Source organism: Excalfactoria chinensis, chromosome Z, assembly GCF_039878825.1.
Source record: "Excalfactoria chinensis isolate bCotChi1 chromosome Z, bCotChi1.hap2, whole genome shotgun sequence".
NCBI classification, from domain to species: domain Eukaryota; kingdom Metazoa; phylum Chordata; class Aves; order Galliformes; family Phasianidae; genus Excalfactoria; species Excalfactoria chinensis.
This window is the reverse complement of record NC_092857.1, coordinates 23,355,593-23,367,875: the sequence shown is the minus strand read 5'-3', so window position 1 is coordinate 23,367,875 and position 12,283 is coordinate 23,355,593.

Sequence of the window (12,283 nt, the reverse complement as noted above, 5' to 3'; positions counted from 1 at the left end):
AAAGAGTAATCTCTTTCATTCATATGTATGTTTACAATAGTTTGATTATGACGTGAAATGCTGTAGATTGCAAGATTTAAAATGTTGCATATCTATATGTAATAAAGTGTATTTCAAAGCTGCCTAGGTGTGAGAAGCTCTTGGAAATTGCAGATCATCTTATACAGTGGGTATTCATGGACACGAGGGCCTGATCTGGTGCTCATTTCAGTCAAGTAGCACTAGTGGATTCTGGATTCATGACTGACTTTTCTAGCACCATGGGCTGTCATGTTATGAATTTGGCTTTTTCCTTTCGTCCTATCATGTTCCATAAAAACTGATCCTGCTTTCTCCCATTTTTCCTCCAACAAAACAGTCAGAGATTCCAGTCAAATCCTGCCCTAGTAGAACAAATTCCATTATGGTGCATTCTGCATAGTCTAGTGTTGTCATCCCTTACGACTAAAAACACGAGGTCACATAATTTCATACAGTGTCATGTTTGTTCTCCTCCCTCCACGCAGGCAAAATAATCACCAGGAGTGAAAAACAGAAATGGGATGGCAGTGTTAGATAGGCTGTAGTTCAGCAGCCACACCTTTTATGTGAGTCTGTTTTTGCTCCTAGTGATGAAGAATGGTGGGGGGAAAATAAACTCTGTAGAGAGGACAATATGTAAGGCTTATGCAGCTGCTCATGGCACGCATATTTGGGCAGTGCTCTGGGTGACTGAAATGAGACAGTAATCCTCTGAGCGACCTCCATGAAACAAGAAATCTGTTGAGGTTAATGAGGGCAGAATAATTGGATGAAGCAACATGTTTCCTGTTGGAGAAACAGCCATAGAGCCAGACAGCCCCTTCTGTGTGCATGTAGCAGCACACATGCACTGTGTGAAACAGTGCTACTGGTGGGAGAAGAGAAGGAAAAGAAGAACTCAATAGTCTTCTGTCAGATCCACAACTGGAAGCTCTACAAACCACAGGAGCGGCTCTCTTACATGTCTTCATGAGAACTACTTTTCATGCTCAGGAGACAAAGAGCATCCGTACCACCTCTAGTCCCTCCTGAAGAGGTGTTAGGACTAGGTAGCTCTGGTTGTAAATGCAGCTCAGAACACATTCATAACTGGAGTGCTCGCCTAGTTAGCATGGGATAAACACTCAACAAATTAACCTGGTCCAAAGCAAATCTTTGGCCCAGTTTACATTGGTCTAAGTCAGGTCACATTTAAACACAGTTCCGGTTAAGCCAGTTTTGTAAATGGGCCAATCTGTATTTTGACACTGCTGAAAACAAAGTTAGCCTAGCCTATCCCAGGACATAGCTTAACATGCCCACTGAACTAGTTTGAACATGTTTCTCCCAGCATTCATATGCCAGGATAGATAGGATCTTTGAAATATTGCTAAATATCACGATTTTATCACAAATCACAAGACAATCAGCATTTTTCTCAAAGCTCCAGATTCTGGAGTCATGTGAAAATGATCATCTCTCAGGGCTCATATATATTTTTTTTTCTTTTTAATAATAAGCTTTAATGATAACTACGTGGAATGGAAGTGCGGCCTTTGAAAATGGAAGGCATAAAAAACCCCTGTATATTTTCACCTCTGGATCTCTAAGTGCCACATTTAACTGCAGTGCAACTGGGGTAGCAAAAACTTCTTTGTTCCACTCAAATCCAACTTGCTATGTTTAAAACCACTCCTGGTATAACTACATGAGTTTCATCTCCCAGCGTCATTTAAATTGGTTTGGCTTCTGTGTTGAGACAAGTCCTTGGATCACTGAATGTATGGCAAACTTTATAACGTGGACTTTTTGACTCTTAAGAGTTTTGCAGGCATGGCTCTGCAGCTGAAACACCTTCCAGACTACCCCAGCCACACCAGCAGGAGCTCTAACACAGACTGAACTGTACTAGCAAAATAATCCATTTGCCAGTCCAGATTCCCACAGTCAGGAGATTGAAATACTTTTTTTGTTTATTTGTTTGTTTTGTGTTGTTTTGTTGGTATCACTTTCATCTACATTAGTAGGGTTTGCCAGTACAGCTATCTTGGCAACCCTTTTAAATGCAAATCAGCTGTATGTGCCCACAGCACAGGCTGAGATCTCATTTTTAATGCTATTAAACAGCTGTGTCTTGGGCATTTGCCTTGTTAGACTCTTTTAACCACATTATTTTGTTCCACTGCTAAATAAACAGCATGGGGTTAAATGTATTAGTGTAATTTATCTTCATTCCTTCTTAATTTACACTTTGAATGAATTAATTAGGATGATCTAATTAACACTGTACAATAGCAGTACCAGTGCCAGCGATCTCTCCAGAGGATGAGGCCAGGAGCACCCCTCAGTGACCCACACCTGCTTTCCTTATTATTTCTCTTTGATGAGCTTCTCCAGATGAGCCTGAAAACAGAGGTTCAGTGGATACAGCCCAGTGTGACCTAATGTGCGCCAGGGCTGTTTGAAGCTACCGACAGGAGGTCAACACTGAACAGTTCTTAGCAACAATTACACCAGCTTTTCCATTGCTTTTTTGGGGGGTGTAAGTCCTTCTTTGCCTTGCTCTCCTCACCTCTGCAAGTGTTAATTTTTCTAAAGGATTATATTCAGCCAGAATCCCCCTTAGATGTCATTCCTGCATGGCATGGCAGATAACATCCAGTGCTCCCTGGAAACCAGCAGCAGCACTAAGGGGCAAATTTTTGGGTAAGTGGCACGGAACTGCTACCCTCTAAAACATTTGTTCTGCCTTGCTATGACAAATGGCTGTCGAGTCCCTCACCTCTTGCAAAGCATATGAACACTGGCACATCTGAAGTCAGTGAGCTACAACATCATACGGTGTGTAAGAGAAAGGAAATGATAGGCCTTGGTTTCTACGTAAGGCTGAGTATGTTCTACACAAAAGATTTTCATTAATCAAGGGGCTAATGTAGCTTTAAAATAACATTATAGATGTGTGTAATGTTTGGAATGAGAAAAATTTTCACCAAAGATTTCTTAATCCTCAGGAGAATCCCTTGGAAAAGCCTTACTGTTGCATCTAGTCCAGAATTCTCATTATTCCAGCACTATGTGCTAATTAAAAATAATAATAATAATATTGAGATAAAAAGTCTCAGACTATGAGGAAAAATCTTCTGCTTTGTTTATAATCCCTGTGTGCTCACTGTACCATTTTCCAGTCCTTCTTGCCCTTTAGATACCCAAAAACAGTCTCTGCTACCTTGCTTTTTATTTTTTTGCTGACTCTATATTGCCTGCTTGGTCTCCCTCTTAGTAAGAAAAATTGTTCCTTGCTGGTGAAGACAGTAGTGACGATAACATGCTTTTGACCAAGTTTGATTAGCAAGGCTTCCCCATTTTTTTCTGGCACGCAAAACAGTTCCCAGAGATACATGGTCCAGCACAGCGGTGGGGATACCACTGAAAAGAGGGGTCAATGACATTCAAGGTGACGATCAGCAAAAGTCTTAGCGTCGGACGCTCAGGAGAATTCAATTGCCTGTCCTGAACTCCACACAGAGGCAGTTCCTTGCTTCTTTTCAGGAGCTGCCTCCAGTCTCGCCCTTGCAGTACTTTCCCTTTGCTTCTCTCTTGCTACGTAGCAGTGGCCCCCAGTGGTGACAGCTGAGCTGGCTTCCCGTTTCAGGTTATTCCAGTCTGCTCTGAAAAGCCTCCACGCTCTAGCAGGAACTTGGCCTAAGGACTTGCGTATTCCTCACATCTCCCACTTCTGTAGGGCCAGTTCCTTCGCACTGAGGGTTCAACTCAAAACACCTGAGCGTGGAAGCAACAAACACTTAACAATCTCTGAGTTGCTTCTTACGTTATTCATTTAGTCTTTTAGAAGGGACTAGACAATTAAAACAGAGAACAGCAGTGTGTCATCCAGGGAGATCTCTAAGTGATTTTTCTTTTTCTCTTTCTTTTTCTATCTTTTTTTTCTTGTCTTCACCTTTTATGTTAGTACGGAAAGCAGGAAGACAATAATGTATTCATGCAAATGAGTAGCTTTGGTTTTGTAAGGATAGGAATACACATCCCAGTAGCTATGCTTACATTCTTAAGCATCAGTGTGCATTGAAATAGAAAGTATTTAAGGTCTTTCAATACTTAAGGACCGTTTAAGGACTTTTATTCAAAGTATTTAAAGATAAGGACTTTTGACACCAAATGGGAATACACGCTCCTTTCTGGTGGTGCGAATTTAGTCGCGGAAGTTTGCAACCACAGAAATCTGCACGTTAAAAAATTTATGTTTTAGCTTGGTGACTTGTTACATTGTTCCCTCCCCTACATGCTATTTTGCCCACAAATCAGAAGGAATTAGTGTATTCCAACAGCTATCACCCCGGAAAAAAAAAGGGCAACGAACGTCACATTCTTCTTAGGAGAACATTTCTGACTTTGTCAGGTAGATAAGAGGAAGCATGAGAGAATTTTTTTTTACTTCTATTCTTCAGTGCCTGAGGGACACCGAGTTAATCTGCCCTTACAGATGTATAAGTAGATCAGAACTTTGGGGTACAAGTTCAGGTTGCTCAGCCTGTTTGTGTATCACTGCTACTAATGTCTATTGTACTCAGTCAAAGCAAAGGCCAACATATGTCTTCACTGAATTCCAGAATCCCAGAGCAGCTGAGGTTGGCAGACACTTCTGGGTCCATCTGGCCCAACACCTGCTCAAGCAGAGACACCCTGACCAAAGTGTCCAGGGCCATGACCAAGCGACTTCTGAAGATCTCCATGGAGACTCTGCAACCTCTTTGGGCAGCCTGTGCAAGTGCTCAGCCAGCTGCACATCACAGAAGAGCTTCCTGGTGTTCAGAGGTAACCTCTGGTGTTTGGTGTTCATGCTTCTTGCCTTTTGTTCTGGCAACAGACACCACTGACAAGAGTTTGGCTCCATATTTTTTCACACCCTCCTTTCAGGTATTTATATTCACTGATGAGATCTCCTGGAACTTCCTCTTCTCCAGGCTGAATAGACCCAGCTCTCTTAGCCTCTCATCAGGGCTCCAGTCCTTTCATCACCTTTGTGGCCTGTTGTTAGATGCTCTCCAGCATATCTGTGTCTCACACAGGGAGTCCCACAGCTGCACACAGCTGCACACAGCGCTCTAGCTGTGGCCTCACCAGTGCTAAGTAAAGGAAGAAGGACCCCCTCCCTTGACCTGCTGGCAGTGCTTCACCCAATGCAGCCCAGGGTTCCACTAGCCTTCTTCTCAGCATGGGCACACTGCTGGCTCATGTAATTACTGGTTCGTGTCTTGTAGTCATGCTTTCCATTATCATACACATACATCTCAGAGCACTAGTTTCCAAACTACAGGCTGTGAGGTCATGGGAAGTGGTCCACAGAACCAAACTAAAATGTAAAGTTTATACTGTTTTCAATTTAAAAAGTTAGATGGTAAGAATACATGAGAAATTTGGAAGCATAACAAGGTTTGCCAGGGACCGCTGCTTTACAGAGACAAAGAGCAGAGAATTTCCTGATTTTTATGGGATTAGGACAGATCCAGACAAGCATTGTAAAGCAGGCTTGTTTGTGTAAGTATGGCTTTATTAATTTTCCTGCTGAACAATTTACCACAAACATCTGGAACAGCATTATTAGTAGTTTTGAGGGCACATTAATTCTGGATGTTCTTAAATAGCATTTTTTTTTAACCTAAGAACACTTAAGAAAGGAACACTTCTGAAGGCACTTGGCAGAACATGAGAAGGCTAAAATAATCTTAGTTACCTAGTCGTATTCTGTGAAGCTTGATGGCTGTGAGGACTAAGTAACCTGATTCCATACATTTTAGCAGGATGAAATGTGTCCTATTGAGCTGGTATTTCTGTGGTTTAGATCTAACTTTTGAATATGTTGCCTACAGCAGGGGTTGTTTCCCAGGCATTCAGATGCACGAGTAGCCTCATCAGCCGATGCCTCTTTAATGAGAAAGACTTAAAAGGACACATTTCGTTTGCTTTAAAAGACCTGTTTGTGTACTCTCTCAAAGCATTTATTCGAAACTTTATTGTTCATGTGTACAAAGGAAATCAACGCTGTCACACAGCCTGTGCGTTATACCAACACTTAGATTCTTTCTGAGGTCCTCCTTCATGGTGCTGTTTTTAAGCAAGCCGTTATAGACGGACCTTGCTGTTGGTGCATTTAGATCTGCAGCAAATACTTTTAAACAAAGGATTAACAGCTTAATAGCCAAAACCTTGCAAGTTTCATGTTCGACAGTGGGAGGAAACCAGATTCCTTAGTTGGCTTGTATTCCAGAAGTCCCATTACATCTCTGCTCTAAATATTAATCCGGATGATTTCGTTAAGCCTAAAACAAGTTAGAGGGCTTAAAACTGGAAGGATGTCTAGTGCGGGCAAAGCTTCAAAACCTTCCTAACACAGCGAATGTGGCATTTACTCTGATTATTGATTTGCACCTTCAAAGCTCTGCTTTATTTTAGGTTAATGGAGTTTAATTAGAGATCTGATTGCTGTTGAAAGCAGTAAGAACGAAACTGTGGATGCTTTATTTGAGCTTAAGCATTTTCTGGCATTTCTCCCAACCTCCAGGACATGTCAGAACATGCTTCTACTTTCCTACCTGAAGAAGGAACCACTTGGCATGTCAACATATGTGTATTTTGGCTTAAAGAAAAGACAGCACTTTGGAAAAACAAAGGGGAGCTTCTGCCTCTTTGTAACAGGTCACTCGTTAAGAAGTAATAGAGGTAATACATTAAACTAGGAAGAACTTGAAGTGCGGAGTTGCGGGTTTGCTAACCGATCGCTTGGGCTTTCTAAAAGCCCCAATAACAGCTAACACAGCTGCCAGATTTTTATGCAAATTAAGGCTTCAAGCATATGCAAACAATCCTAAAACACACCTGAAGGATTACCTGAGCTCCTAAGATGCTTCGAACATACCTTCTGTTTCTCTTCTAACCCAGGAACATTTCAGTTTCCCTTCAGCTGGGAGTCACTGTGACTCCAGTAAGTTAAATGGGGAGAAATCTTGGGGGGTGTAAAACATCTGACAAATAACTCTAAGTGATTTCATAAGACATAACTGCTTTTTCCAGATCACAGTCTGACCAAAAGTGGGAAAAGGAAAACAAAAAGGACTTCTAAGAAAAATAAGCACAGTACTCTCATTTACTCTTGACACAGCAGATTCCACATTGTTATTACATAATCAATAAAGGAAACTACTTTAGGCTCCCTCCTGGGGAAGGTCTCATGGAGATGTGTTTCTGCATGACAGCTGTGTTGTCAGAATGAAACAGTTTTAAACTTTCTAGAGTACCCACTTTTTATTTCCTACCAAATTAATGTGCGCATTAATGTGCAACGTTCTAAAATATACATTAAGTAATGAGATGTGCTTTAGGTTTTCTATGCTATTGCCTCAATATAAAGTAATAGGTTTGAAAATACATTAGTAACACAGGGCTCCTGGTTCATACAAATATAAACCAAAAGCATTTGCCAGTGGTTTTCAGAGTAACATTGAACAAGGACTCATTGTAGACTCTGTAACTTGTCAAACCTTCCTTCTACTATATCCTAAATATCCTGTGTACAAAATGCTGTGTATAGGATTCTATGCATGTATGCTACATTTTAGCATACCTTAATACACTTCCACATAAAAAGTAAGCACAAACAATTCCAGTCCATTGTATTCAGGGACCAGAAATAAATAATAAATAAATAAATAAATAATCAATAAATGAATTTCTAAAAATCCTTCAGTAATTTCGTACCATGAAAAGGTTTTAGGGTTTGGAAGAAGCAGAAATCTCTTCAAATTTCCATCCCTCTCCAAGCATTAGATGGTCATGGTCACAGCACCACAACTACCATCTACTACCATCGAATTACCATTCCTTGCTGGCTAGATGCAATGCTTTAGGAAACCTGTGGCAGATGATGCCTTGTCAGGCTGTCTGGGACACAGACACCCTCTCGTGGCTCTGACTGGGAGATGAGCACAGGGCAAAGCAAGAAATAGCCAAAAGCTTGTGAGAAATAACCTTACTCTAACTGCATGAGCAATCAATTGTTATCAGCGAATGTCAGCTAACTTGGAAGGCACGAGGGGAATCCTGGCTGTCTTGTAACTAGAAGATAGAAGATCAGAGATATGGTTTTGTCTCAGTATTATAGAACTATGCAATTAAGTTTAGTGAGGCAGACATTCATTTACATATTCCAGGTTCACAGGAATAAAACTGACTCTGCTGCCCCATTCTTATATACATCCTTCCTCATATTTTTATTATAACTTGTGATTCAATTACTTATTCTTAATAGATAAGCATATTCTTAAGGAAATCATGGCAATAGTACTTTCTCCCTTGTTTTCTGCATGTATTGCTCTTTGTACATTCCAGTGTTGCTCCATCTTGGGATGGTGCATTCAGACCATGTCCTGGACATCCATTTTTTCTCTGCTGCCCTCCTAAGTTAGCTGTATTTATCCGTAAAGGTAAAAGGAGCTGCAGAGAGAGAAGCCTGCCAAGTGCACAGCCAAAATACACTTGGTCACGCCCTGGTAATGGACTGACTTTGGAATGACTGCACAGATTCCACCCCGATAGGTTTGGTACCACACCCCCTATCTGATCCACTCATTTCAGTATATCCCACAACCATGCAAAAATAGGCCTGACCTGTAAATGCCTGCAGGCATTGTTGTCCACTCTACCCTGATCTGAACCAACAGATAAACTCAAAGTTTCTGAAGTACCTTTTCCCAACACTATTAATGAAGGTTAAAACCCGGCTACTGGGAAGTAATGGGAACTTTGCCAGTGAGTGCTGACGCCTCTGTTATTTTGTTCCTTGGCTTCCTAAGTGGAAGCTGCCAATCATGCTGTATTACACTGTAATTTTATTAGGCATCCAATCGCAATTTCCGCAAAGTACAGACAAGTTATCCTTTGCCTTTGCTGGGAACAGAATCGGGCGCCTTCAGCAAACCACCAAATTCTCTATACATTTATTTTGCTGGAAGATAGAGTTCTAAACGTCTTGGCTTCAAACCACACCTTATGAACTGATAGACTACAACATTATGATATCGAGTACATACGGCATCAAACTCCTAGCATCAGGCCTATTTTCTGACATTTTCCCTTCTTTCAGGAGCTCAGGATTTTACAGTTTCCTTCTGGATAGCAAAGTCTGTAAACCAGACAGTGGTAGATTCCATGTTATATTATTCTGCACATTATAATACAAAGTATCAAGAAAAATAAAATAAAAATCCACTTCTCATTTTTCATCAGAAAATCAACTTGAACATTATGAAAATGTTATTGTTTCGGACTCCGCCTAGAGGTATGTATTTTTACTGTGTCTTTTTTTTTTTTTTTCTTTTTCTTTTTTGTCTGATTATTTTTAAAACAAATAATAAATCTACATGACAAAACACATGACTAATCAAATTAGGCAATCTCCTTAAAATGTTGGCGCCTTGGCACAGCAGCTATTGGCAGAACTGAAAGCAGTAGACAGATATGGCTTAAACCTCCTTCCTCTCCATGTTTCCCTTTCTCCAGTTCTAGCTACAGCGAAGGCAAAAAGCCACCTCTATTCTTTCTACAGTGGTTACTTTTAGTAGCCCTCAGGAAGAGAAAGCAGAAAAACAGATGGCCTGAATAGACAGAAATCAGAAGGTAGTAAACATCTACCCACATGGTAGATGTGTTACGACAGTCTGGTGAAGACTGGCAGTGTGCTCCAATATCTTCAAACTGGTGTTGGGCCTGGCGTTACCATCTCGCAAGAGAAAAGTATCTTTTCTGGCCTGACTCTGGAAGTCTGAGCCTTCAGCTTTGTCAGCTGTGATATAGCTGATGGTTCATCTGGGTTCCAGGAAATCCAGAATGACCACTTCTTCCCTATTCCAAAAGACAGCACACACCACTTCACCCACTGAAGGCTGCATCTTGAATTTTTTCTTTGATGGCAAATTCACATCTCACCACTCAGTGGACTCCTGCTGATGGTGGTGGCACCATGTCTTGTCACTGGTAATAATGTGACCCAGGAAACTGTTCTGTTACCTTTAGCAAAGCATTGTTTCAGTAGGTCCCAATAAAGTTTCATACAGTTTTCTTCTTGTTCTTGTGCAAGCATTTGTGGAACCTACCTAGCACAAACTATGTGAGATTCCAACATGGCCACCATAATTTCCAACATATTGAAGCCAATATTCAGCTCTGTACATAGTTCTCTGGTCATATCTGCTGATTTACATAGACGAGATGATGAAGATGCTCTTCATTTTGTGGTGTGAAAGCTCTGCATGGCCATCTGGAATGTGGCTTGTTTTTCACATTGCTGTCACCACTGCTGAAATGCATCACCCGTTGTCTCACTGTGTTCATATCCACTGCTTGGTCTCCAGAAACATTCAGCAACTGTTGATGAATGTCAGTGGGTGCCATTTTCTTGCATGGAGGAGTTCAATGACACATCTTTGCTTCATATGCATTTCCATGTCAGATGCCAATTTGTCAGAGTGCCCTCTGCTGCCATCTGTCACATGACAATATGGAGTGGAATACTGGTAGGAAGGTTCAGCGTCTACTGCCGTATGAACATCCATCACTGACATCATGGGCTGACACAATAAAATAGGAAGCACTACTTTTGGAGCAGCCCTAGTAGCAAGAGGTATTATGTGAGTTTCTGATGCTATTCATTCACATTAGGACTATGAAAACATTTACACAAAGTATCCCAGGTAACGCAAGTAACTAATGGCTACAAGAAGCATGAGTTAAATAACATGATCTGACTACTTCTGCTGACAAATTAAACTGCAAATAGAATACACAAGCATTAGAGCTCACTGAACAAAAGAGATTACTTACAGACAGCCAAAAGAGAAAGCAACATCTGTTATGAGGGTCCATACAAGGAAAATATTAGCATTTAACTGCAATCAAAACCATTCCACAGTTCTTAAAATCCACGGGTCATTTTAAATGTATACTATTTTATTTGAAACCTGATCTTTTGCAAGATTTTCTTTATTGCTTAAAAAAGCTTTTATCCAAAATATTTTGCAATAAATATTGAAATTCTTTTCAACAGGTCTTACTCTTTACACAGAGCAATACTGCTCACAAATGCCTTTTAGTTATATTGTGGTATCTCAGTCGTGATTCAGTGCTTACATAAATCTATCACTGAGAGTCTTCAGAGTCATAGCTTTCAGATCACAACTCTCAGGCTTCACAGTGTACTTGTAAATGAAACTAGCACAAAAAATGAAACCTTCAAAGTAATCTCTAAGTTCTGAGAAGTATGATTGTGCATTGATTGTGTATTGAAGGAATGATTATTTCCTAAGCTGATCCTCCCCTGTTGTGGGTAGTACCTCTCTCCCACAAACTCTGCTAGCAACTACAAAAAACTGTAGAAGATTCTGCACTAAATACTGAAAGAAAGCAAACATTCCTTCCTGTGTTCAATCTCAGCCACACAGCTCCTTACTTGACTGCATTGGTTTCCTGCTGTGCCTGCGGTATGATTTGCACACAGGGGTAATCTCAATGACCAACAAGTGTCAGACACAGGCAGCTTGAATTTACTTGAAAAAAGGAGGGCAACATTTTTTATTTTTCCATTTAAAAATAAACAAATATTTAGATCTGAGCTTTTGAATGATTCTAGTGTTTTGACTTAGAATTTCTTTTTTTTTTTTTTTTTTTTTTTTTTTGCTTTTTTTTAACAGAACCACATTGTGATGCTCCACTTATCTAAATTACACAGTACATACCACTGCTTTAGCCCATCTCTATCAGGGCTACAGATTTCATTGTAAGTCCAAATGGAACTGTATTACTAGATTCAAGGGTTGACAGTAACACTGCTTTAATCCTGTACTTGAATGTAAGGTCTCTTTCTCTAAGTCACAATTTGCTTTTGCTTTTTTTTTTATGATGTTACTGAACAAGGCATGTATATCCACACCATTACAGATCAGAAAATAAGGAGGAGGTACAAATCCAGGAAGAGTTCTTCATAGGAGAAATCTGAACTAAAGGATGCCTGGGTTGGAGGGAGAGATGAACAATATAGATTAAAAAGTAATCTAAGCACAGTATTCTGGATCTCCTGAAGTTTAAGAGTATAGGGATTTAGAAGAACTATAAAAGAAAGAGCTGAAATACTTGAGACAGGAAATGATTCAATTATGAATAAGAATTTCAGCAGAGCCAGAGCTGAAGCAAGGAAAAAGCCAGGTGGTGCTGCAGA